The sequence below is a fragment of the Sorex fumeus genome, unplaced genomic scaffold, assembly GCF_029834395.1.
Source record: "Sorex fumeus unplaced genomic scaffold, SorFum_2.1 ptg000006l, whole genome shotgun sequence".
NCBI lineage: Eukaryota > Metazoa > Chordata > Mammalia > Eulipotyphla > Soricidae > Sorex > Sorex fumeus.
The window spans coordinates 65,774,020-65,799,585 of NW_026606063.1; the positions used below are offsets into that span (position 1 = coordinate 65,774,020).

The following is a 25,566-nucleotide window of genomic DNA, read 5'->3' on the forward strand; positions in this document are numbered from 1 at the left end:
TTCCATACTCACAAAGTTGGCCAGCATTTGTGCCGCTTGGCTAATATTTGGTGTTATTAGAATGATGTCATCAGCGAAGCAGAGGTGATATAGTTGCTGACCGTCTATCTTCACTCCCATTTCTTCCCATTGCAGTCATCGCATGATGTTCTAGAGGGTGGCACTAAAGTGTTTTGGTGAAAAGGTATCATGCTGCTGAACACGTCTTTTGACATCAATGATCACTTTCTTGTAGAATGGTGAGATCCTGGTAGTGAATGTGTAATAAAGGTCATGGAGGATCCTGATGTATTGAGTTTGAACGCCCTGTTTGGCTAGGGCTTTGATGACTGCTTCCATCTCAAAAGAATCAAAGGCCTTCTTTAAATCAATGAACGTTTGACAGAGCAGCATCTTGAACTCCTGAGAAATCTCAATAAGTTTGGTTATGGTGTTGATATGGTCAATTGTGCTGAATCTTTAGCAGAACCTGCCTTGCTCACATGGTTGTCCTTCATCTAGTGTTCTGCCAATATTATTCAGAATGACTCGAGTGAACAGCATGTAGCTGACAGACAATAGGCAGATTAGGCGATATATTCCAATGTCGTGGATGTCTCCCTTCTTGTATAGTAGTACAGTCTTGCTGGTTTTCCATTGGGATGGAACCTTGCATTCAGACAGGTAGCATGTGAAGAGCCAAGCCAGTGTATTGATGAGTACTGATAGCAGGTTCTTCAGGTGTTTAGTTCTGACTTTGTCAGGGCTGGGTGCTGTTCGCTTCTTTACCGATGAAATGGCATGTCAGATTTCAGAAAGGAGAACATTGGGAATAACATATCCATCCTTCAGAATTTTGTATGTGGGCAAGTGGATGTGACTATCGAAGAGATCCAAGTAGAAGTCATAAATAATCTTCTCCATTGCCCTTCTTGAAGATGTGATACAGCCATCAGGGTGTTGGAGGGCAGTCATCTTAGTCTTGTAGTTGGCAAAGGACAGGCACGCCTTGCCGCCTTGCGAATGCTTTTCCTGGCTTCTGCTGCATCTCCTAGCACTGCTGCTCTCTCTCTTTGAGGTCTTTATCTCTTTTCTGCACTGCTTTGCGAGATTGGACATTAGCTTGTGGTTGCCTGAGGCTTACACCCAGCCACATTTGCAAATGAGCTCAAGAGTTTTTGAACACAGGTGTATTTTTGTGGCTTTCTCTCCCTCCCTCGGCATTCCTCGCACAATCATGGAGGTGGTGAACTAGTCGATTGTATTCTTTGTCAATGTCGTCAACGACAGCATCTTCCCATGTTGCCACAATAGTGCCAAATAGCTCACAGTTGGAGTTCATTCTGGGAGTTCTCTTCTTAAACTTTGTTGCCCTTCCTCCCTGCTCCGTGAAGTAGAATTTTGCATGAAGGAGAAGGTGGTCAAATCCCGTTTGGATTTTTGGGACAATAGAGACATTGGTCAGGCAAAAACCACTTCTCATTATTGCCACACCATATTTGATGGGATTCAAATGTGGCTTGAACCATGGAAACACCTGCAAGGGCTATTAGAAGCGTCCCTAAAAGCCTCTATCCCTCTAGGAGAGCCTGGCAAGCTACCAAAAGTATCCCGCCCACATGGCAGAGCCTGGCAAGCTATCCGTAGTATATTCAATATGCCAAGAACTGTAAATACAATGGGTCTCATACTCCTGACTCTGAAAGAGTCACCAGTATGGCAGCATTAAGAAGGATGACCAAAGAGAGGCTGATAAAATCTCAGGGTCAAACTAGGCTGCCAAAATGAAGAAGGACTAAAATGACTGTCTGTACTTTGAAGTCATGTACACTGGCATCGAAAGCATCCATCGAGGACCTGATGGTGCAAGTGCAGAAGATCAAGTATGACATCATTGATCTGACTGAGACCAGAAGGCATCCATCACGTCAAGCCATTTTCAACACTGGAAAATAATTGTTCCTTGAAACATGTGACAAAAGAAGCGTCGGTGTGTCAGTGTCCTTGTCAACATGAACTTAGCCATGAGCACTGATTCATTCGAATTCACAACAACCTGAATCGATGATTACACTTGAATAGATGTGACTCACTGCCGGCAGTTTCTATCTTCATTGTCTATGCACCAACATCCAATTACAATGAAGAAGAAATTGAGAAGTTCTACATGGAGCTGGAGAAGTTCTATGAATAAGACCACACCTTCTACAAGATCATTGTCGGTAATTTTAATGCCAAGACAGGACTGAGAAGATCGTCTGAAGAAATCAACATAGGAACCCATGGCCTAGAGTGGAACAAACAGGGTGAGAGACTGTCTTGGTTCATTATGTCGATCAAGACCATCCATGGTAACTCACAGTTCCGGAAGGTCAAATCTAAATGTTGGATATGGGAGTCTCCTGGTGGACAGTTCCATGAGGAAATTGACCACATCGTATCCAATTGATGTTTTTTTTTGCCTGTTCCCCTTATATCCATCCCAAATTTCTCTCATTTGCTATTATTTACTTTGAGGCCTTTTTCAAAACCATCTTCTCTTGTCTGGAAGTTTTTGCATCTCAATTTTGAGAGCACTGATTTTATTCTCCACTGCTGTTGCTCTGCTGTTAACCCTTCCTGAGTTTTTCATTTCACTTACTGAATTCTTTTTATTTCTTTGGGATTGTCATTTTTGTTTGTGGTTGTGATTTTTTGTTTGTGGTTTTCTGATTTCTGCTCTCAAATTGTCTTATGTTTTATTGGTTGTCTGTTTTATTGTTTCTTTAAGCTCATAAAACAGCCATCATAATTTCTCTCTACATCCTTTATCTAAGAAGTTATGTATGTAATCCATACTGGTTGGACTTCTATCTCCATTCACTATGTGTGGTGGGTTCTGAAGTTTTCCACTGTGCCTGTGCAGTTTGGGTTGCATGTACAATAGGATTATCTTTACCAATCTTGACTGGACCAATAAAATAAAAGAAACGTCATGTGACACTTCTAAGCAAAACTTTAAAAGTTCATATGTGGCCCTGTAATAATCTCCCTTGCCTCTACCACAAATAAGCACTGTTCCAAAGAATTGTACCTTTATCCTGGCCCAGGATGCATGACTTACCTATAATGAAACCTGCCAGTTTGTATCCATTGTGATTTGATGCCTTGCTTAAAAATTGCTATTCCATTGGCCAGAAATGACAGGAAATTAATTTTGTTAATGCCATAATTTAAAATTTTATTTCTTTCAGGTTTTTTTGATTCATCATGGATATGAACCATAATTTATTCCTTTATGTCTCCTGGGCTTATTAGTATCTATTTGAGACATCCTGTGAACGAAATCCTGCCTTCCACTTAGTAGCACAAATGTGTGATCTTGATCACATTTCAAAACTCACTTAAATCTCTTCTACATAAAGTGGGACTAATAAAATCCCCCTTGTAAAATGGTGGTGACAAATGAAGACAACATCTCCTGTGAAGCGCTTAGCCCATACACAACACATTGAAAATAAGTTCTAGCTTTTATTGTCATTAGTATTGTAGTGATATTATTTCCATTGTCTTTTTTAGCACTTCTTTACAATAATTATCTCTAAGGAAATGCCAAGAGAAAATAGAGAATAGAACGTATAGAAGAGAGATACATGTTACCCTTAACCATTGTAAACTTATTCCTAGGCAATAGAATAAGAACCTAGGAAGACCTAGCTTACTTTCCAGAAGTTCTTCTATTCATCTATTCTTTTATAGATGAGAAATAATATAAGATGGTAAAAATCTTGGCTAAGTTAGCACAGTACTTAATGATATGTGGGTGAGCTTTGAAAATCACAACCTCTTTTCCATAGTAAACAATTTCCTTGTCAAACGGTTACAGGTAGTTAGTTAAATCAGAGCCATGGAGGAGGGGTAAGAGGGAGAGTAGAGGTTAGAATTACAAAGAGAGAGGAAAACTACTTGTGGTGAATTATTAAAAAGCAAACAAAACAAAACAAAAAACCAAAAAAATAACATTCTGAATTCCTTAACAATAAGACTCTAGTGCAGATAAAACAACCTGGTCCTGTGGTCTCAAACCAAGATGCTCAGGTCTTGTTGTAGCCACACCCTCTCAGCATGTAGAAATCTTGTGGTTTGAGCACAAGAGTGCTATATCAACTTCCTCTGGAGTGCTAGGCAAGTAGACTGTAACACTGTAGCACTGTCCTCCTGTTGTTCATCAATTTGCTTGTGTGGGCACCAGTAAGGTCTCCATTGTGAGACTTGTTGTTACTGCTTTTGGCATATCTAATACACCGCAGGAAACTTTCCAGGTTCTGCTGTGCAGGTGGGATACTCTCGGTAGCATGCCAGGCTCTCCGAGAGGGATGGAAGAATCGAACCCGGATTGGCCACTTGCAAAGCAAATGTGCTACCCGCAGTGCTATCACTCCAGCCCAGGTAGACTAGTAAAGAGAAAACCAAGATCTCTGCGCAAGCACAAAGCTTCATTGCCTCCATGCACAAGCCTGACCACCCACTTAATTGCATCAAACCCCACTGGACCAAGGAATGAAAGGTCATATCCCTAAGGCAAAGTAGGAGTATGCTAAATGGAAGAGCAAACAAGACTTCAGTAATGAACTTCAGTAAGTAACAGGGAGTAAAAGATCTTGAGACTCTTGGGTTGCCCCCTTTGTGCCCTGTACCTTCATCATATCACTTGTACACAATAGATATCACCACTTTTTACTTCCTGTAACTCAGTCTCCTGAGTAAGTCCTTTCTTTCCACACACACACTCCTTAGTTCCAGCAATTGGATATGGTCATGGGTTGATAAATTGTAGAGAGGGACATCAGCCTTCATGACTTAAACACAATTACAAGAAATTCCTGATAGCATACTTTCATTGTATGTGTGTGTGTGTGTGTGTGTGTGTGTGTGTGTGTGTGTGTTTGGGAATGGGGTTCCATACTGAGTATTACTCAGGACACAACAACAGTGCTTAGGCAACTGTGTGCTGCTGGGGATGGAAAAAAGTTATCAAATGCCTTTACCACTGTCTTATCTCTTTCCCCCCTTATATAATAAAAACAACTGTGGCAATGGAGCTCTTTGGGGGTGTTTGTTGCTATTGCTTAAAGAGTCTCAAGGGATTTGCCTAATAGAGGGAAAGGACCTTTCAGAGAGAGAGGGAGAGAGAAGAAAAGTGCCTGCCATAGAGGCAGGCTGGGGAAGGTGGGGGGTAGGGCGTGGGGAGGCAGTGATGGGAGGGAAACTGGGAACACTGGGGAGACTGGTGCTGGGAAATGTACACTGGTGGAGGAATGGTTGTTGGAACACTGTAAAACTGAAACCTAATTATAAACAGCTTTCTAAGGGTCTACCTCACAATGATTCAATAATAAAATCTTTAACAAAAAAATAATTGGTTCCAGGGCTGGAGCAATAGCACAGTGGGTAGAGCATTTGCCTTGCACACGGCTGACCTGGGTTCAATTCCCAGCATCCCATATGGAGTAATTCCTGAGTGCAGAGCCAGGAGTAACCCCTGAGCATTGTGGGTGTGATGCAAAAAAAAGAAAAAAAGAAAAAAGAAAAAAAAAAGAATTGGTTCTTACACATAACTTTAGGAGATTAGAGGGAGCTATAGATATTCCTAATTTTCTTTGTCTGTCTTTGTATTTGTGTGTGTGTGTGTGTGTGTTTATTGTTTGTACTGAGGCCAAATGTGGTATTACCCAGGGTTTACTCCTGGTTCTGTTTGGAATACTCCTGGCAGACTTGGGGCACCATATGTAGTGCCAGGCATCAAACTTGAGTCAGCCATGTGCAGTGTCAGCGCCATACCCCAGTACTATTGTTCCAACCCCACTTAAGTGATTTCTTAATGATGTGTCAAAGCACTGAACCTAAGTTGGTGGCAGGTTTTTATGGCTGAAATGACCTAGACTATATTCCTATGTTTGCACTATCTTGTGACCTGGTGTCCCTTCAATAACTATACATTGAAGTTCTAATTCTATAGCAGAATGTGGCTTTATTTGAAAGTGACTTTAAACAAGCAATTAAGTTAAAATGAGGTAATTAGAGTGGGTTAGAGTTAAATAATATACTCTAACTGCTGGATTATCATTCTCATTACCTTCACAGCAGTGTTACAAGGTATTTTTATCCCCATATTACAGATGACCACTCCAAGGCCTAGACCCTACTTACAAAACCAGAGGGTAAACTTAGACTTTATCATGGGTTTCATTCATTAAACAACAATTTGGTTGAATAGGAGGGCAGTGAGGCCCATACACAGCCAGGTGACTGGAACAGAAAGACATTAATGACCTGCTCAGGATCACAGCCCATCAATGGTGTGTGGCTAATCCTGAAAGAGATGCTCATTCCAGAGAGTCCCAAACCTTTACAGTTCCCTATTCCTCCTTTGTTTCTCTGTGAAGTCATTCTCTTTGGTGAGTTGCAGATCCAGAAATCAACTCTGAATGCAACATATGAGATTTTCAGTAACTATCTGTTCACAAAGTGAACCTGATGCTATAACACCTTTGTTTATACCATTCAGCTTTTTTAGCAATGTCTCTTCTCTCATTTTCTACTCAGGTATGTATTTTTCTACTGAACAAATGAAATTCTAACATGAGATTTATGGATATAAAATGTGTTCTTGTGGCTAGCTCTGTCCTACTTCCATATATCACTTGAGTTTTCAAATTATGAAGCCAGAAAATGAGACAACAATATGGCTCCAGAAAAGTGCCATTATTTTTCTAGCTACATCAAGACTGGAAGATATGGCTTTTTAAAACATATATAGTTATAGGATAGTCTCTAACATTCAGTTTCTGTGCCATTTGGCAGTTGATCCAATTCACAGTACAAATCCAGAATAATTAAGGTGGTACAGAACCCAGACCCTATGTGAGACACTCTGCTATCTACACACACAGCACTTCAACCTGTCCTAGCTGCAGATATGTCTTACTTCATATGATACATCCCAGTTCTTTCTGCTGTATGCCTTTCCACACATACTGCTGGATTATCATTCTCACTACCTTCACAGCAGTGCTACAAGGTATTTTTATCCCCATATTACTGACGACCACTCCAAGGCCTAGACCCTACTTACAAAATGAAATAAACATTTCCTCACTGGTTTCTATGATGTTTTTATTTGGTAGGTTTTATGTTGTTGCTGGTATTTTTACAATTTACAGAAAGAGTGCCTTCAAAAATACATTTAGATCATTGTATAATTGAAACCAAAGCACAAAATTTGTAAATCTATAACTGTACCTCATGGTGTCTCACTAATCACTTGATCACTTGATACCCCGTTACTCATTGATTTACTCAAGCGGGTACCAGTAATGTCTCCATTCATCCCTGTTGAGTGCTAGCGTAGCCCAACGGCATCTGCTTGTTCTAGGAATATGCAGAGCCTCAAACCGATCATTCATGATCTTGACCATCATTCAAGATGGTCTCACTAATAAAAATTTTAAAAAACTACATTTAGATCAAAGAAATAGTACAGTGGGCAAGGTAATTATTTGTATGAAGTCCACACAGATTGAGTCCCTGGCACCCCAAGTGCCATTGCAGGGCACTTCCCAAGCCCTGCCTGCCAAGAATGATTTTTGAGGTCAGAGCCTGGAGTAAGCCCCCACAATCACTGAATTTGCCCCTGCAAACACATACAAGCCCCAAAATTAAATAAATAACAATTTTTAATAAAAATGAAATTAGGCTGGAGTGATAGCACAGTGGGTAGGGCGTTTGCCTTACATGCGGCCAACCTGGGTTCAATTCCCAGCATCCCATATGGTCCACTGAGCACTGCCAGGAGTAATTCCTCAGTGCAGAACCAGGAGTAACCCCTGTGCATCACCAAGTGTGACCCCCCCCAAAATAAAATCAGTTAGAAAAGATAATCCAAGAGCATGTCTTCAATTCATCTGTTGCCCAGTCTTCATACTGACATATAATAGTCCCAATGAAAGTAAGCAACTAGACTTAAAGGAAGAGTTAGTATGTGAACTGGTGGGAAGTAGGTTAATTCACTGGTAACACTGAACATTAAGGGCCAATCATTCAGTGTCTGAGAAGTATAGCATGTTAGACTGAAATGTCAGACAGACATTGATTCCAGCCTCAAACCTCTAATTTGATTCCCTCAAAAGGCAATCACAATAAATGACAAAGTTTAATATGTTGAGATATGGGTTTCAACGATGAAATTAATAGGATATCCACAACACTAAATATAAAATCTAATGAATAAATTTGGGTTAAAAATAATTTTTTTTATATTTTTCCTTGGGCTGGAAAGATAGCACAGGGGGTAGGGCATTTGCCTTGCACGTGGCCGACCTGGGTTCAATTCCTCCATCCCTCTCTGAGAGACTGGCAAGCTACCGAGAGTATTCTGCCCACATGGCAAAGCCTGGCAAGCTCCCTGTGGCATATTCAATATGCCAAAAACAGTAACAACAATTCTCACAATGGAGACGTTACTGGTGCCCGCTCAAGCAAACCAATGAACAACAGAAGGACAGTGCTACAGTGCTACCTATTTTCCCTTGAAACTCACACCCAGGTAAAACTGGACCATTAATTTAGCAATGAACTACTTTGTTAACATAAGATCATTCAGAAGAGGACAGCCTCTTTTTAAGTATCTTATCACCATAAAAATAAAACTTACTCTTAAGAGAAAAGTTATTGCTGCACTTGTGATAAATGTTTCCCTGACATTTTTTTAGTTTATTTCTAAACTAAAAAAAATTGGCTGCAAATTTCATATGTTAACAAGACTTTTTTCTTAACCACAATAAAATATGAACTTTTCTTCAAATTTTATTCCAATTGGCTTAGTTAATGCTACAAGGCCTGTATGCTAGGAAATACGTGCTATATTATTAGCCACCAAATACACCACACGACGCTCCACGGTATTTCAGAAGCAAAGGGCACATTGAAATAAAATCACGCAAAAGTGTTCTTGTATGTTTCTTTCTCACAATAGCAATCATTACTACCACACAGGGCATTTTTTGAGTGTTTTCTCGGAGAGGACTGACTAGCTGAGGTTCACTGCCCAGAGTACAGCCGAAGGCCACCAATTCCTCCCAGCTACTCATTAATCCCCAGGAAAGCTCCTGAGCCCTGGTGGTTATTGTTCAATCTTTTATAGCCCATTTTCACAGTATTTCAAGGTGCTTGTTCTCTCCCAAAACACCTACAGCCAGTGAGTCGTGTTTATATAAAGAAATACTCTTTTTTCTTAAAAGTAGATTGAATTTCAGCCTCTATGTAACCATCCTTTAAAGGACAATTGGTCTGATAAAAGTTTTTTTGTTGCACTTTTACTTCACTTCTTTTTTTTTCCCCCTAAGGAGGCAGTGGAAAACCTCAAGAGAAACAGAGGAGAGAAGGGGAGAATGAAAAGGTAGAGAACAGAGATATTACGAATCTTCCTCATTTCCAGGAAAGTAAGAGGGGTGGAGGGTCGGCTCCTGAGTAATGGGAAGCACAGAAGTTAGGGAAACACTGCCTGATATTGGTGTTAGGAAGCAGGATCCCTCAGGCAGAACCTGAGGCAATACTCCCTGCAACTACACAGCAGAGCAGATTTACGCTCTGGGCCCAGGACCTCCAGAGCCTGGGAAGGACAAAACATCCAGACCTTGGGGCCAGAACAAACAATGGGTAGGGTGTTTGCCTTGCACAGGGCTAACCTGGGTTCAATTTCTGGCATCCCATATGGTTCCCCCAAGCCATTAAGGAGTTACTTCTGAGTGTAGAGCCAGGAGTAACCCCTGAATATTCGCAATTCTACCTTGCCAAATACAAATAAACCCAGAAATTCACAGACCTTGACATCTCTGCAGAACTCGGATTTTGAAAAAGAGCCCCATACATGTTACTCTACTGTAAAATTTTGAAAAGTAAAGACCAATTTAAGGGGGCAGAGATACGTAGGGTTGGGTGCTTGCGTTGTACATGTGGACCTGCTTTCATTCCCTGGTACCAACATGGTTCCCTGACCAACAAAGAGGGAAACCTGAGCACAGAGCCAGAAGCAAGATCTGAGAACAGCCAAGTGTGGCCCCAAAACCTCTCAAAATAAAATAAAATAAAAATATCATAAATTTGGGACCAGAGCAATAGTACTTGTGGGTAGGGTGTTTGCCTTGTGCACAGCTGACCTGGGTTTGATCCCTGTCATCCCATATGGTCCCTTGAGGAGTTCCATAAATTTATCCATTAAAATTAACTAGATTTTTGCAGGTGTTTTTATGTGTCTGTGTGTGACAGAGGGGACCAGATAATAAGAAAACAATTTTTTTGAGTCAATAACCTATAATGTCTATAGATTAACATTCTGTTTATTTGTGCTTCACATAAAAATAATAATCAAATAAAAATATAGAATCTTCTGAATACACTTTGTTAAATATATATCCCACTGTAGCTTAGTGTGTATGTGTGTTTGTATGTGTATGTGTGCATATGTGTTTGTGTGTATGTATGTGTGTATATGTGTGTGTATGTGTTGCCAGGGAGAGAACCTGGTGCCTCACATATGAAGAATGGAAGTAAGTGCTCGAACTTGAGTTTCATGCCTTGGACCTGTCTTAAAATTTTTATCTTCTTTTCCTTTTAATTAAAGATCAAACCAAAATACTGGATACATGGATACATTAAAAACAGATGGACTAAGGGTGTTCATATACTATCGTCAGAGAAATGCAAATTAAAACGAGATGTGACTTCACATCAGTGAGACTGGCACACATCATATTGAGTAAAAACAATCAGTGCTGACGTGAAAGTGAAAAAAAAAGAAATATCTACCACCGCTTGTGGGAATTTTAACTGATGTTTGGGAACAATGTTATTTCCTAAAAAAAAAAAAAACTCAGAATAAAGCTCCTACAACCCAGAAATTCTACTTCTTAGCATCTAACTAAAACTCTATTCAGAAAAGACATTTGCAGGCTTATGTTCACTGCAACACTATTCATAATAGCCAAACTCTTTGAACAACCCAAATTTTCAACAGATGAGTGGATAAAGGAACTATGGCATATATACACAATGGAATACTATTTGGCTGCTTAAAAACAAAAGATGAAATCATACCATTTGTTGTTACATAGATGGACTGGAGGAAGAAATTTGCTCTCCTATAACCACTGATGCCCTGTTCTTACTAGCCAAAATCTGTAAATAACCCAAATTCTAAGAACAGAGGACTGCACTAAGAAACCTTGATACATATCCACAATGGAATAGAACTGGGCTATAAGAAAATATGAAAGCATGCAATTTGCTATGTGGACGGATCTAGAGGGTATCATGCTGAGTGAAGTCAACCAGAAGAAGAGAGACAGAAACAGAGTGAACTTTCTCATTTGTGGAATAGCATAGTACTATAAACATAGTAACGGAGTAGCAAATTGTCAAAGAGAACCTGAGAACTGGTTTACAGAACTGGGCTTATCATGGAGATGTTAACAGGGATGGTAGGATAGTGGTGAAAGGTGGTGGTGTTGGAACGTTGTATACAGACAACTCTATTGCTAATAGTATTGTAAGTCATGGACTGGAGCGAAAGCACAGCACGTAGGGCGTTTGCCTTACAAGTGGCCAATATGGCCGATCCGAGTTCGATTCCTCCACCCGTCTCGGAGAGCCCGGCAAGCTACCGAGAGTATCTTGCCCACACGGCAAGGCCTGGCGGGCTACCCTGACGTATTCGATATGCCATACACAGTAACAAGTCTCACAATTTGTTGTGAGATGTTACTGGTGCCCGCTTGAGCAAATCCATGAACAACGGGGGGACAGTGACACTGACAGTGATTGTAAGTCATAGTGACTAAAATAATTTTAAGGTTTATCTTGCTTATGATGTTTTCAAAAGCTAAAATTTCATCTCAAATCACTGCTAAACATTTTATCTCAAATAAAATCACAGATCAATCTTCACAGATTCTTAGTTTGCAAGAGAAAAGGGACAATTTTTGTCAAAATATTACTAAATTTCCTTATATTTATACACAAAATATCCTTCATCCACTGACAATTAATCCCTATCTAGATGAATGAAAAGTTATTTTAAATCAGTCCAATAAAAGTCAACAAAAAGTGAATAAGTGTCTTACAGGAGAGTATGACCTTCATTATTGGGAATTTACATTTAATTGCAATAAGGTAAATGCAAAGGAAATAGAACAAGTTGGTATTTTAATGGGTAAAGCCCAAGGAAATATCTGTTAAATGTTTCCCAATTTGATGTTAAATGTTTCCAAATTTGACAATGTCTGCACAGGTGAAATTGTGGAAGTGAACAAAGCACTTGTTGTCTATGTGTCATCTATTGTTGGAATTTGTTCTTGGAATTCAGTGATTATGGGAGAGAGAATGTCTCCCTCCAGTCATGGATGCTGCACTAATACATGGTAATTCAGTAATTCAGTGAAACAGAAGTAGAGTCAGTCAAGTCTTTTTAGTGATTTGTTACAGGCTTTATATTTGTCATGAAATACCACAAACACTATCCGGAACTGAAAAAATGGATTTTTCTCTCCAACCCTTTTTACAACTTCTAGTTCAGAGTGAAGCACACAGTTTAACCCAACTCACTCAAGAAGACTCCAAATTTACAGGTATGAGGATAAATGCTGTCAGAGCTGACTCTAGTCTGACACACAGCCATTTTCTCCCTGAAGGTGTTGGGTGACGAGATACTAAAAACCTGTTGAAACCTACGAAGTTGTGATAAAATCATTGGATCAGGACTTCCACAATAACTATTTGGATGTGTAAGTATATAGTTAATATATGTGTAAGTATATAGTTAAGTATATAGTTTTATGTTTTTCTTCACCCTTCCTGAATTCATAAGCTCTACCTCAAAGTCAGGTCAGGATTTTCCTGTACTTTTAACAGTTCATTTATTCCTAAAATGCTTTTGTTTTTGTTTTTTTAAGGGGTGGTGTGGAGAAATAACTATGCAGCTCTAGGGAAAACTAAGAGATCAGTTTAAAGAGCAGATTGAACCATAATAAATGGCAGAAAAAATTTGTGCTGTTATTTAATATCAAAGTATGTAATGCTTTAATTCTTTGCAAAAAATATTTTACCTAAATATATCATTATTTTATTTTGGAGATATTTTTAGAAGTTTTGCATTTAGGATTAACATAAAAATCCATGTATTCTGATAAAAGTTTTACATTAGTTATTTTCTTTAATTTTCCCAACAAACATATGTAGGATGTATTTTCATTTTTCTTATTGGAAATTTTAAAAGTTCAGAGATTATGCAACACATAAGAGATTTGAATCTAGGTATATTTTGACTAAAATTCTGCTTATCTTAATCACTGTATAATTTTACAAGAATAACTTGTTTTGTGTTTTTGCTGTACAAGTTCAAATAACAAAGTGAGATTTGCATTTCTTTCCATACAATCATATCCAGTTAAGCAATTATTTTTTAAAATATCATGTCACATATTTAGTGTCAGAAACATCCATTTTATTTACTTTTTTGTTAACTGTCTAATGACAGAAGGCACATTTCAAAAGACCAATTTGAAACCCTCAAGTGATTTTTTTTTTCATCTCAATTCATTTATCTTAAAGAAACTTTGTATAATTAAAGAAGAAAGTGAATACCCACACGAAATTCTTCTAAACCTCTGGACTTTGTAATAGCATGTTAAAATTATGACAGTTTTCTATTTATGTTGGACAAGCATTAACTCTCTAGAACAGTTACTTAGTAATGTTAGTGTGTCAAAAAATGAAGATCACCCTTTGATCTCCTTTGGAAATGTTTAATTTTGTATCTTTTTAAAAGGAGTTTTTAGTTTTTCTCTTTCCCAATCCCCTTCTAAAAAATAGCAGCAGTATCATCATCATCACCCTGATACACACACACACACACACACACACACACACACACACACACCAAATCCACACACATACAATACACACACACACACACACACACACAGACACCCCACATACACACATCTAATTCTCAGAGAGATAGTAAGTGAATAGAGTATTTGAATAAGCATATAATTAAATGCACTTAACCTACACTGCTATCAGCCTTCTATTCAACTTAACGTATATTTCTTTACCTATGTAATCAAGGAGTATAACTCCAGCTGTCAACACCTCAGCCCAAATAATCAAAGCAGTTCCTGGCTAATAGAGAAATAATATGCAAACAAAGTACATCTTTATCCTTGTGAATTTTTTGTAGGCATAGAAGTTCTCAGATATTCTTTCTGTGCATTCAGTCATCATTGCCATTTTCATATGTCATATGTCAAATTTTCATATTTCATATGTCACTCTAACTTATAATCCAAAAACTTTTATAATAAACATTTTATGTAATTTTAAAAGAATGTTTATTTTAAAACATAATAATGAACATATATAGAATAATTAAATGAAATGTACCCATTTAAAGAGTGTTTTTTAAAAGATTAAATATACCCATTACAATGGCAATTTTAGCCAATTATACATTTATGCAGGAAAATGGATCAATTTTATTTGTATTACAAATATAATTCACACTAACTGCTAGATCACTGTAAGTCTAGAAAAAATGTTTTACTGACTTTCAATAAATATGAAATGATCCTTGAGGAAAAAATGCATAAGAACCAAATTGCAGTTGCCTTGTTACTCGAATGCTAATTTGTTAATCTGTGACCATTATATATCATACAACAATTCTGAGGGGAGAATTAGATCACCAACAAATGTGACTGAAAAATGGAGATTACAAAAAAAATTACATGACATTTTTTTTCAACCAAGTTTTTGGTATTACAAAAATAATGACACAGTGTGAGCCCTTCCCTAATAAAACAGTGATCAGTACAATTGAAATAAATATTTCAGTATCTGTATATAGAGACCAAACAAATAGTCTTGTGTAAACTATCTTCTTAGATAAGTAACACAATTCAGATGTATAGTTCTATATTTCCACTAGAGTCAATAATAGGCAAAAGTTTATGAGTATTCAAGATATAAAATCCAATGAGATCAGGCACATTCAGGGTGGCATACTGGGAATGATCATGTGGACAGGAACTGAGTGTTAAAAAGTAGGTAAAGGTATATTCTTGATAACCTTTCATTATCAATATTACAAACCACAATGCTGAGAGAGAGAGAGAGAGAGAGAGAGAGAGAGAGAGAGAGAGAGAGAGAGAGAAGCACCTACCATAGAGGCAGCCAGAGGGTGGAGGGTGAGGGGTGATTGGAGGGAATCTGGGGACACTGGTACTGTGAAATGTACACAGGTGGAGTGATGGATGTTGGAATACTGTATGACTGAAATCCAATCATGAACAGTTTTTTAAGGGTCTACCTCACAGTGATTTGATTTAAAAAGTTAAAAACAAGATATAAAATCCTTTTAATATCACTATGTTTTGTGCCAAGAAAATAGAACAGTGATATGAGGATAAAAATTAGGAAAAGGTACTGAGTTTGTAAAAGCTTAAAAGTTTATACTTTTTTATTTTATTGCAATTATGGTACTAATATCTTGAATAAAATCATAATTATCAATGTATAGCTGTTATTGGATAACAAAATCAGCCCATTAGAAAGTGACCCAATATCTCTCTTAGCATGTGACATTTAAAAAACGACACGATTTATTTCTTTGGGACAAATATAATGGGACTATAAATCAAGCTACCAAAGCAACTATATAAACTTCTTTTGAGATTCTCCACCTCTAGGCTTACCTCTGTCCAAAGAAGATTCAGAACCCTTCCTATTCAGTAGATAATGTTTTAGGACATTTATCACACCCTGTGAAAAGGTAGTTTAACTATTACAGCCAAGTGCCTAGAGACTTGATTTGTCTCAATCTATAGTTTTGAGAACAAAGGAAACTTTCACTCACTAGATTGGAATGAAACATATCCTTATTATGGAATATTAGGACCTTTTAATTCTCTTTACATAAGAAAAGATTAAAGTGCCTTAGTTTTGTGAGATTAAATGCTCATTCAGTAATTGCAATGGACAGTATGCTTTCAGAGTGGGAGAATTAAATTAAAATAAAGACAACTCTGGAAACTGTACTAGTATTAGAATTAGAGAATGTTTCATCAGATCCTGATGTCTTTACAGTAATGAATCTGCCAAAAATAATAATATTTTAGTGAAAGGTGTGATTGGATAAGTCACATTATTTATTAACTGTTACCCTAAAGTATCACTTTTGTCTTATGATTAAGAATGGTTCGAGGGCAGCAGAAATGCCTGACACAAGGCATTAAAAGTGTGTCTATCGGAGACCCTGTGTTGGGTGATGAAACTTACTAAAACCTGATAACCAATGCACTCACAGACCATGGTTGAATGCAGTCCCCAAGATCAGCAAGTAATTCACTCTGTTCTTTTCAATGGTCTATAAAGTACTGATATTTAATTCTGAAGCATTCTTTTTGAAGAATTATAAACATACATCCAGACTTAAGAAATTCAAGAACAGGGACCAAATAGTTAACACAGTGGATAAGGTATTGCCTTGCATGTGCCCAACCCAGGTTTGATTCCTGGCATCCACTATAATCCCCCAAGCGTCACCAGGAATAATTCCTGAGTACAAATCCAGGAATAACTCCTGAGTATTTCCAGGTGCGGCCCCAAAAGCTAGCAAACAAATAAAGCAAAAAATAAAATAAAATAAAATAAAATAAAATAAACAAATAGAAATAAAAACCCAAGAGCTGCATTGAAAGTCAGGATAATTAAAATTATAGAACTTGGTGGGAAAATTCCATCAACGCAATCTTGGCAATGATTGGTATTCTCCTGGGAAGCAAAGTTTTTGTTTTAATCTTCAAATTAAGTACTGTCTGTGTTCATCATGTCGACCAAGATCATCCATGATAACTCACAATTCCAGAAGGCCAAATCTAAACATTAGACATGGGAATCTCTGTTGTCCCAAAATTCTAAACGGGATCAAATCACCATCTCCTTCATGCAAAATTCTACTTCACAGAGCGAGGAGAAAGGGCTGCAAAGTTTAAGAAGAGAACTCCCAGAATGACCACCAACTGGGAGCTCTTTGGCACTATTGCGACAACATGGGAAGATGCCGTGGTTGACAACATTGATAAGGAATATGATCGACTGGTTCAGCACCTCCATAATTGCGCGAGGAACACCGAGAGAGAGAGAGATAGCCACCCAAAAAAAAAAAAAAAAAACACCTGAGCTCTGTGTTGGGTGATGAAACTTACTAAAACCTTTCAAAAACTCTTGAGCTCATTCATCAACATGACTTGGTGCAAGCCTCAGGCAACCACAAGCGAACATCCGAGCTCGCAAAGCAGTGCAGAGAAGCCATAAAGGAAGACCTCAAAGAGAGAAAAGCAGCAGTGCTGGGAGATGTGGCAGAAGCTGAGAAAAACATTCGCAACACCTGCCTGTACTTTGCCAACTACAAGACCAAGATGACAGCCCTCCAACGTACTGATGTATATATCACTTTTCCAGAAGGAAAATGGAGAAGATTATCCTTGACTTCTACTCAGATCTGTTTGATAATCACATCCACCTGCCCACATACCAAATTCTGTAGGATGGATATGTTGTACCCAACGTTCTCCTATTCGAAATCCAACAAGCCATTTCATCAGTAAAGAAGTGAACAGCACCCGGCCAAGACAAGGTCAGACCCGAACACCTGAAGAACCTGCCATCAGTACTCATCAATACACTGGCTTGGCTCTTCACATGCTACCTGTCTCAATGCAAGATTTCGTCCCAGTGGAAAACCAGCAGAACTGTATTACTGTACAAGAAGGGAGACATCCAAAACATTGACAACTATCACTTGATTTGCCTGCTATTTGTTGTCTACAAGCTGTTCACTCAAGTCATTCGAATAGGATTAGCAGAACACTAGATGAAGGACAACCATGTGAACAAGCCGGGTTCCGCAAAGGATTCAGTATGAACGACCATATCCACACGATAACCAAGCTCATTGAGGTTTCTCAGGAGTTCAAAATGGCACTATGTCTAATGTTCATTGATTTAAAGAAGGCCTTTGATTCTGCTGAGATGGAAGCAGTCATCGAAGCCTTAGCCAAACACAGAATTCAAACTCAACATATCAGGAACCTTCATGAGCTGTATTACAGATTCACTACCAGGATCTCACCATTCTATAAAGAAGTGATCATCAAGGTCAAGAGAGGAGTTCGGCAGGATTATACCATTTCACCGAAACTCTGCAGTGCCACCCTCTAGAATGTCATGCAACAACTGGAATGGAAAGGAATGGGAGTGAAGATAGACGGCCAGCAACTACACCACCTCCGCTTCGCTGATGACATCATTCTAACACACCAAATATTAACCAAGCGGCACAAATGCTGGCCGACTTTGACCAGGAGTGTGGAAAGGTTGGACTACAGCTGAATCTTATGAAGACAATATTTATGGGAAACGGTCTCATTCCTGACATTCCATTCACTCTCAACAGAACGAACATCTCTGAATGCAACAGTTATGTGTACCTAGGTGAGAAGTCAAATGACGAATGACCTGGCACCCGAGTTGCGCAGAAGGAAGAGAGCAGCTTGGAGCACCTTCAAGAGTGTCAAAAAAGTAGCTAAGAGGACGAAGAAACTCCAGCTCTGAGCAGATTTCTTCAATTCCACTATTCTTCCCACATTAACATACGTCTTAGAGACCTGGACCCTACGAAAACCAGATGAGAACACTATTCAGGTCTCCCAAAGAGGAATTGAAAGAGCTATGCTTGGAGTATCACACTTCACTCAAATAAGAAAGAGAATCTGGTGTTCTGACCTCCATCGACGATCAAGAATCAGGAAGCTGTCTCTTTTGCCAAGGCATCGAAAATCAGATGGGCTAGACACATAATGCGATTTGGAGACAACCGCAGGACTAGAGCCAATTACCAACTGGATTCCACAGGACGTCAAAAGACCGCAAGCCTGCTCACCTATGAGATGGTCAGACTTCTTCATCAAGACCCTGAACGATTGATTTGAGGCTCTTCATGTTCCTAGAATGAGCAGACATCATTTGGCTGCACTAGCAAGCGACAGGGATGAAAGGAGATGTTACTGGCACTCACTCAAGCAAATCGATGAGTAATAGGATGTCAAGTGCTCAAGTGATCAAATTAATTAATTTGATTTCCAAGGAGAATATGTGATAAATATTTTTATGACAACTAATAGAGTCTACCAAACAGCTTCAAGCAAAGCCTGGAAACTAGGAAAGCAAAAGACACTTTTGTTAAAAAGAGCTCAGAGACCCTGGAATATATGCCCAGAGCAAGGATATTTATCTACATTTTAAGCAATATAAAGTAACAGTAATTTAGTGAACCACAGGAGTAGAAAAGGAGAAGAGAAATGAAAGGACAAATAGTATAGAAAAACTGACCACTGCAAGATTTCCTGTCAAGAAATAATAGGTAGGTAGGGGGAGAGAGAGAGAGAGAGAGAGAGAGAGAGAGAGAGAGAGAGAGAGAGAGAGAGAGAGAGAGAGAGATACTGGGGAAAAGGCACAAATTCTGATTATATTTCTGTTTGTAGTTCTTAGGGATCATAGACTCTCTTAGAGCTGACAGGGATTTTAGGGTGATCAAGCTTAGCAAATGGGGCTTACAAATAAGAAAGGAGTCTCTGTAACTGGAGAAATAGTATAATAGGTAGAGCACTTGCTCTGAATGTGGCTGACCTGGGCTTGATCCCCAGCAACTCATATGATCCATGAGCACTTCCCGGAATGATTCCTGAGTGCAGAGCCAGGAGTAACCCCTAAACATTGCTGGGTAAATCCAAACATTAAATATTGGGTCATGGTCACAGTCCTCCTGTTGTTCATCGATTTGCTTGAGAGGATCTAGTAACGTCTCTATCGTGAGACTTGTTACTGTGTTGGCATATTGAATACGTCATGGGTAGCTTGCCAGGCTTTACCGTGTGGGTGAGATACTCTCAGTAGCTTGCCGGCTCTCCTACAGGGGCAGAGCAATCAAACTCAGGTCGGCCATGTTGGCTGAGTGCAAGGCAAACATCTCCTCAAAATTTCCACCAATCACACTTTAAAAGACAGCTCTAGGACTCTGAGCTCCAAATCCTTGCATATGTAAAATGCCAATTTTTTTTTTTGCTTTTTGGGTCACACCCGGTGATGTTCAGGGGTTACTCCTGGCTCATGCATTCAGGAATCACTCCTGGCGGTGCTCGGGGGACCATGTGGGATGCTGGGAATCGAACCTGTGTTGGCCATGTTGGCTGCGTGCAAGGCAAACGCCCTACCTACTGTGCTATCACTCCAGCCCCCCAAACTGCCAATTTTTTAAAATATAACGTTATTTAATCAGACTATGTCTATAGAATACAACAATTCTAAAATAGTGAAATATTTTGTAAAGAGGAGTTAACACTGATGGTGAGATTGTTCTTGGGATATCATTTTCCTGAAACTCTACTATGAATAACTTTGTAAGTCATGGTGCCTTAATAAAAACAAAATAAAACAAATTAAAATGGGGGAAAGGCTCTTCCCTAATATACTCACATAATGACATAGCCTTTTGATGAGTTGATTTAGTCGCTTCAGAAGACATCCTGACTCAGTACCTGGCATTCTCAATATTTCTAGAGCCAGTGACCCTGTTCATTCTTGTAATGAAATGTAGCAATTCCATATATTCACTACATCACATCTTTCAAATAATTCACGTTTCAATCTGCCTTTAAGAAAATATACACATTTTTTATAAAGGGAAATAATTATAATTGCTGCTAAACATTAATAACAATAGAAATAAAAATAGCTACAGGCAGCTACAGCTACATTTGTAAGGTTCAGTGAAAAATAAAAATGTGGAGCTTGAATCCAAATCAGAAAACAGGTTTTCTCTTCTGCCCCACAGGCTCTCTCTTGAGCTTGGTATTTTTTATTGTTATTTAGTGTTGTGATCCCTCAGTGTAATGTTATTTGTTGAAGTGCCGGCAATGATGGAAGAGTATGATATGCCACAGTCTGAGCAGAAACCAGGTATCTGCTAGCTGGAACTTGGTAAGAAGACAGGACACATACACATAGGGTGCAGAAGGTAAGGGGGTTATGCAGATAGAAAAGTTCTGGCAAATACTTCTCAATCCCACCCAAATTCAGTTACAAAATACATGTTCAAAGACAAAATTGGAGAAATGCAAGTTGGGTATCAGAAACGTATGGGTTAAGTGGTAAAGCCTTTGCCTTACATGTATGAAACTCTGGGTTCATTTATCCAACATTGATAAAAAGATAAAGAGAATAAGGAAGTCAAGATGTTTGTAGAGTGGGAAACTGCTACTCAGCACCATGCGGGATATGACTTAAGCTGTCCTGGTCCTGAGAAAATGTAACACGTACTCATTGATTGATATGACAGGCCTTGCTATTATTCTGACGGCCTGCTTTGACTGGATATAATATTAGGTGAACCTTTGAAATCATAAAACAATGGTCACCTCTATTTTATATGTTCTTAGACACTTGTTTCATTGTTCTAAGATCAGAGGTTCCCAACTTATTTGGCCTACCATCTTCTTTTCAATAAAAAATATTACTAAGCACCCCCCATGGAAGTGTATGTTTTTCAATTCAATGAACTAAAACTCTCCACCGGTTGTATTGCCAGGAAACTACCAACACCCTGAAATTTTTCAGTGTCCCCAGAAACTTCATTACCTACTTTGGGAACCACTGTTCTAGAGTAATACTAATCAACACAGAAGCTTCTAAGCAAATGAGGCTATTTTTTAAGCCTTTGAAAAATGACTAATTGGAACTTATATGTGGCCAAAATATAACACATAGAGAAGTTATAAAAATTAATGCTAAATAATTTTCAAGCAATATCTAAATTACTGATTATGTGTTAAAATCATCAAATGTGGGATGTGGGTTGGATGAAATATCAAAATCAATTCAATTCTTCCTGTTTCTTTTTAATTTTATAAACATAGTGACTGATCAGACCTGTGTTTTATGTGTTGTTAATGAAGCTAGTGAAAGTCCGAAGCATCTACTCCTTTACAGCATAAGGAAACTACCAGGGGACGACGACTTCACACAAATGCATCAATGCTCAGGGTATACAAATATTTATAGGTTCTTATTGACAGTTTTACTGGGTCTTTAAAAGCTTTCCCCACACATCTTGAGAAAGTCAGAGAAGGGTCTAAAGTGTTCTTTAAAGAAATCCCTAGATTTGGCTTACCCAGGTCACTACACAGTGGTAATGGCACTTCTTTCTCTTCTAAAGTTACCTTTAGATTTAGCCTCTGTTTTAAAAATAAATCATCAGCTCCACCCAGCCTGGCATTCTTAGTCATCTGGGAAAGTGGAAACCTTTAATCACATCCTAAAAAAGATATTGGGAAAATTATGCCAAGAAACTTCTGAGTCTTGGCTCTCACTCTTGCCTATAGCCCTCTTCAGATACAGAATAGCTGCTAAAGCAAAACTTGAGCTTAGGAGACCCTTTGAGATATTGTTTTCTAGGATCTTTTTGAAAATGTACTTCTTATTGGAATCAGAGTTTAAAAATAACAAAATGTGTTATTAATTTAAGAAAAGTGCAGCAGATAATTCAAGAATCTGAAAAAGCTGTTTCCTTTCCCATATAAAGGATTAGCCCCATTCAAAATTCAGCCTGGTAGTTGGGTCTTACTGAAAACCTGGAAAAGCAGATCCCCTTCCAACCAACTACTGCCTGAATGAAAGAGACCATATCAAGTAAGAATTCCCACTGCTGTAAAACTTTATAGACTTTCTAGTTGGGTTCCAACTCTCTCCAGGATAAAACTTGTTTCCGTCTCTATCATCCAGTGACCAGACTCTGACAGTGAATTAAGGGATTACTATGAACCTGCTGATGATTTGCAATTTTTTTAAAAACCCAACACTAAAAACTAAGCTATTTGTCTGTTAACTTTGAGTATTTCTTTACCCATGGGTAGTAAAAGTAGGAACTAACACTTTTATCATATGCAAAAGAAAAGAACAAAATCTGATGCTGTGGCTATTTTTTCGTTAATTCCTCTCCCTTTCTTGGTCCATAGAAAGTTTTTCTTCTTCAGGGTCTAATTATTTTAAGAGTCGTTTTAATCTACATGCTTGAGCATGTAGATTAAATGTACATGTAGTAAATTAAGTGTAGATGTAGTACAGGGCAGGTAGGGTACTTGCCTTGTGCACAATAAACCGGAGTTCGACCCCCACACCACATATAGCTCCCCTGACACAGCCTGATACAGCAATAATAGAAGGGAGAGCACCAAGTGACTTAGTTTGTCAGTTAAAACTCGCGGTCACGGTCACGGTCCTCCTGTTGTTCATCGATTTGCTCGGCAGGCCCAGTAACATCTCCATCATGAGACTTGTTTTACTGTGATTGGCATATTGAATACCTCACGGGTAGCTCTGCCGTGCGGGCGAGATACTCTCGGTAGCTTAAAACCCGACCCAAAGAAAATACATCCAGTATTTGAATCGCACTTCCACCATCTTCCTAGCGCTCAGACTGGTCCAGAGACGCTTCTGGAAGCGCCACCTGAAGAGTGAGTTTGAGAAGAAGAATGTTGCCACCCTGGGCATCGAGGTGAACCCGCTTATCTTCCACACCAACCGTGTCCCCATCAAGTTCAATGTGTGGGACACGGCCAGCCACGAGAAGTTCAGCGGCCTGAGGGACAGCTACTACACCCAAGCCCAGTGGGACATTGTAACGTTTCATGTAACATCAAGAGTTACTTATAAGAATGTGCCCAACTTGGCATAGAGATCTAGTTTCAGTATGTGAAAATATCCCCATTGTGTTGTATGGCAACAAAGTAGATATCAAGGACAGGAAAGTGAAGGCAACGTCTATTGTCTTCCACCAAAAGAAGAATCTGCAGTACTATGATATTTCTGCCAAAAGTAACTAAAACTTTGAAAAGCCCTTCCTCTGGTTTGCTAGAAGATTAATCGGAGATCCAAACTCAAGAGTTTGTTTCCATGCCTGCTCTTGCTCCCCCAGAGGTAGTCATGGACCCAGTCTTGGCAGCACAGTACGAGCACGATTTAGAGGTTGCTCAGACTACTGCTCTCCCCAGATGAGGATGATGACCTGTGAGGAGATGAAGCTGGAGCCCAGCGTCAGAAGTCTAGTTTTATAGGCAACTGTCCTGTGATGTCAGTGGTGGAGCGTGTTTGCCACTTTATTGTATAGCTAATGCTGAAAGAGATGAATGGGCTTCGAGTGAAAAATGTTTTTTTTGGACCTCATATTTAGCTGTTTTGGAACTTCAGTTGTCTCCTTTGAGTTTTAGATCTAAGACTGCTGCAAGCACACAACACAATATTCAGTGGTGAAATCTTGTTTGTTACTGTCATTCCCATTCCTTTTTGTTTAGAATCAGAATAAAGTTGCATTTCAAATATTAAATATGTTTATATCCAATCAAAATAGATAATGGGATAGCTAGGAGCGGAAGATGGCAACAGATAAAAGGAAGTCCCCACTTTCCTTCTCTCTTCCTCTTTTCTTTCCCTGTCTCTTTCTCGCTCTCTCTCTCCCTCTCTGTCTCTCTTTCATGTGCACTGAGGTGATAGATAGATGATAGGTAAATAAATTACACACACACACACATACATACACCAGGTGAGAGAAAGAATTGTGAGAGAGCCTTGTGGCTCTTGCTTCTGGATTCTGGAGATCCTGGTTGACTCATTAGGAGGCATATTTGTGACAGAAATTGGAACAACATCTAGAATACTCTTTCAAAATGGGGCTAGAGGGAGAATACAGGGATTAAGATGCCTGCTTTGCATGTGCCTCACTCTCATTAGATCCGCCCAAGTATTGCCAACAATCACCAGTAGGTAGTCTGCACAAAAAAAAAAGGAATATATTTGGAGCGTATACCATATATCAAAACTGGTATGTATTTGAAAAATGTTTATAAAACCAGAGACATGTCCCAAATACATCTTTTCATGTGGGAATTCCAATATTGCATACTATCCCAAACACGAATAGGACTATCCCTTGAACGCAAAGCAGGAAGTCCCAGAATTGATTAGATGTGGCCCAAAACCCAATTAATATGTAAAATTTTTGAGTGATTATTTAAGATATCAATTCCTCCGCCCCTTTCGGAGAGCCTGGCAAGCTACCGAGAGTATCTCGCCCACACTGCAGAGCCTGGCAAGTTACCCGTGAGGTACTCAATATGCCAAACACAGTAACAACAAGTCTCATGATGGAGACGTTACTGGGCCCACTCAAGCAAATCGATGAACAATGGGAGGACCGTGACTGACCGTGACTAACATTTAAGATATATATTAAGTGTTATTTAATTTCTTGTTACAAAATAAGTACTTATGTGTAAAATTCATAATCTCAGTGTGAAACCCAGTATGAGGATTAAAATTAAGAATTCTTGAAAATTGTTCACTGCTTTGCACACAACAAACACTTTTTTTTAAAATTTTATT

At 38.8% G+C, this 25,566-nt stretch overlaps 1 pseudogene; it reads left to right on the forward strand.

Annotated features, from left to right (window-relative positions):
• The first annotated feature begins 6,286 nt into the window (after window positions 1-6,286).
• On the forward strand, window positions 6,287-24,199 carry LOC130037425 (GTP-binding nuclear protein Ran-like; annotated as a pseudogene).
• The last annotated feature ends 1,367 nt before the right edge of the window (window positions 24,200-25,566 follow it).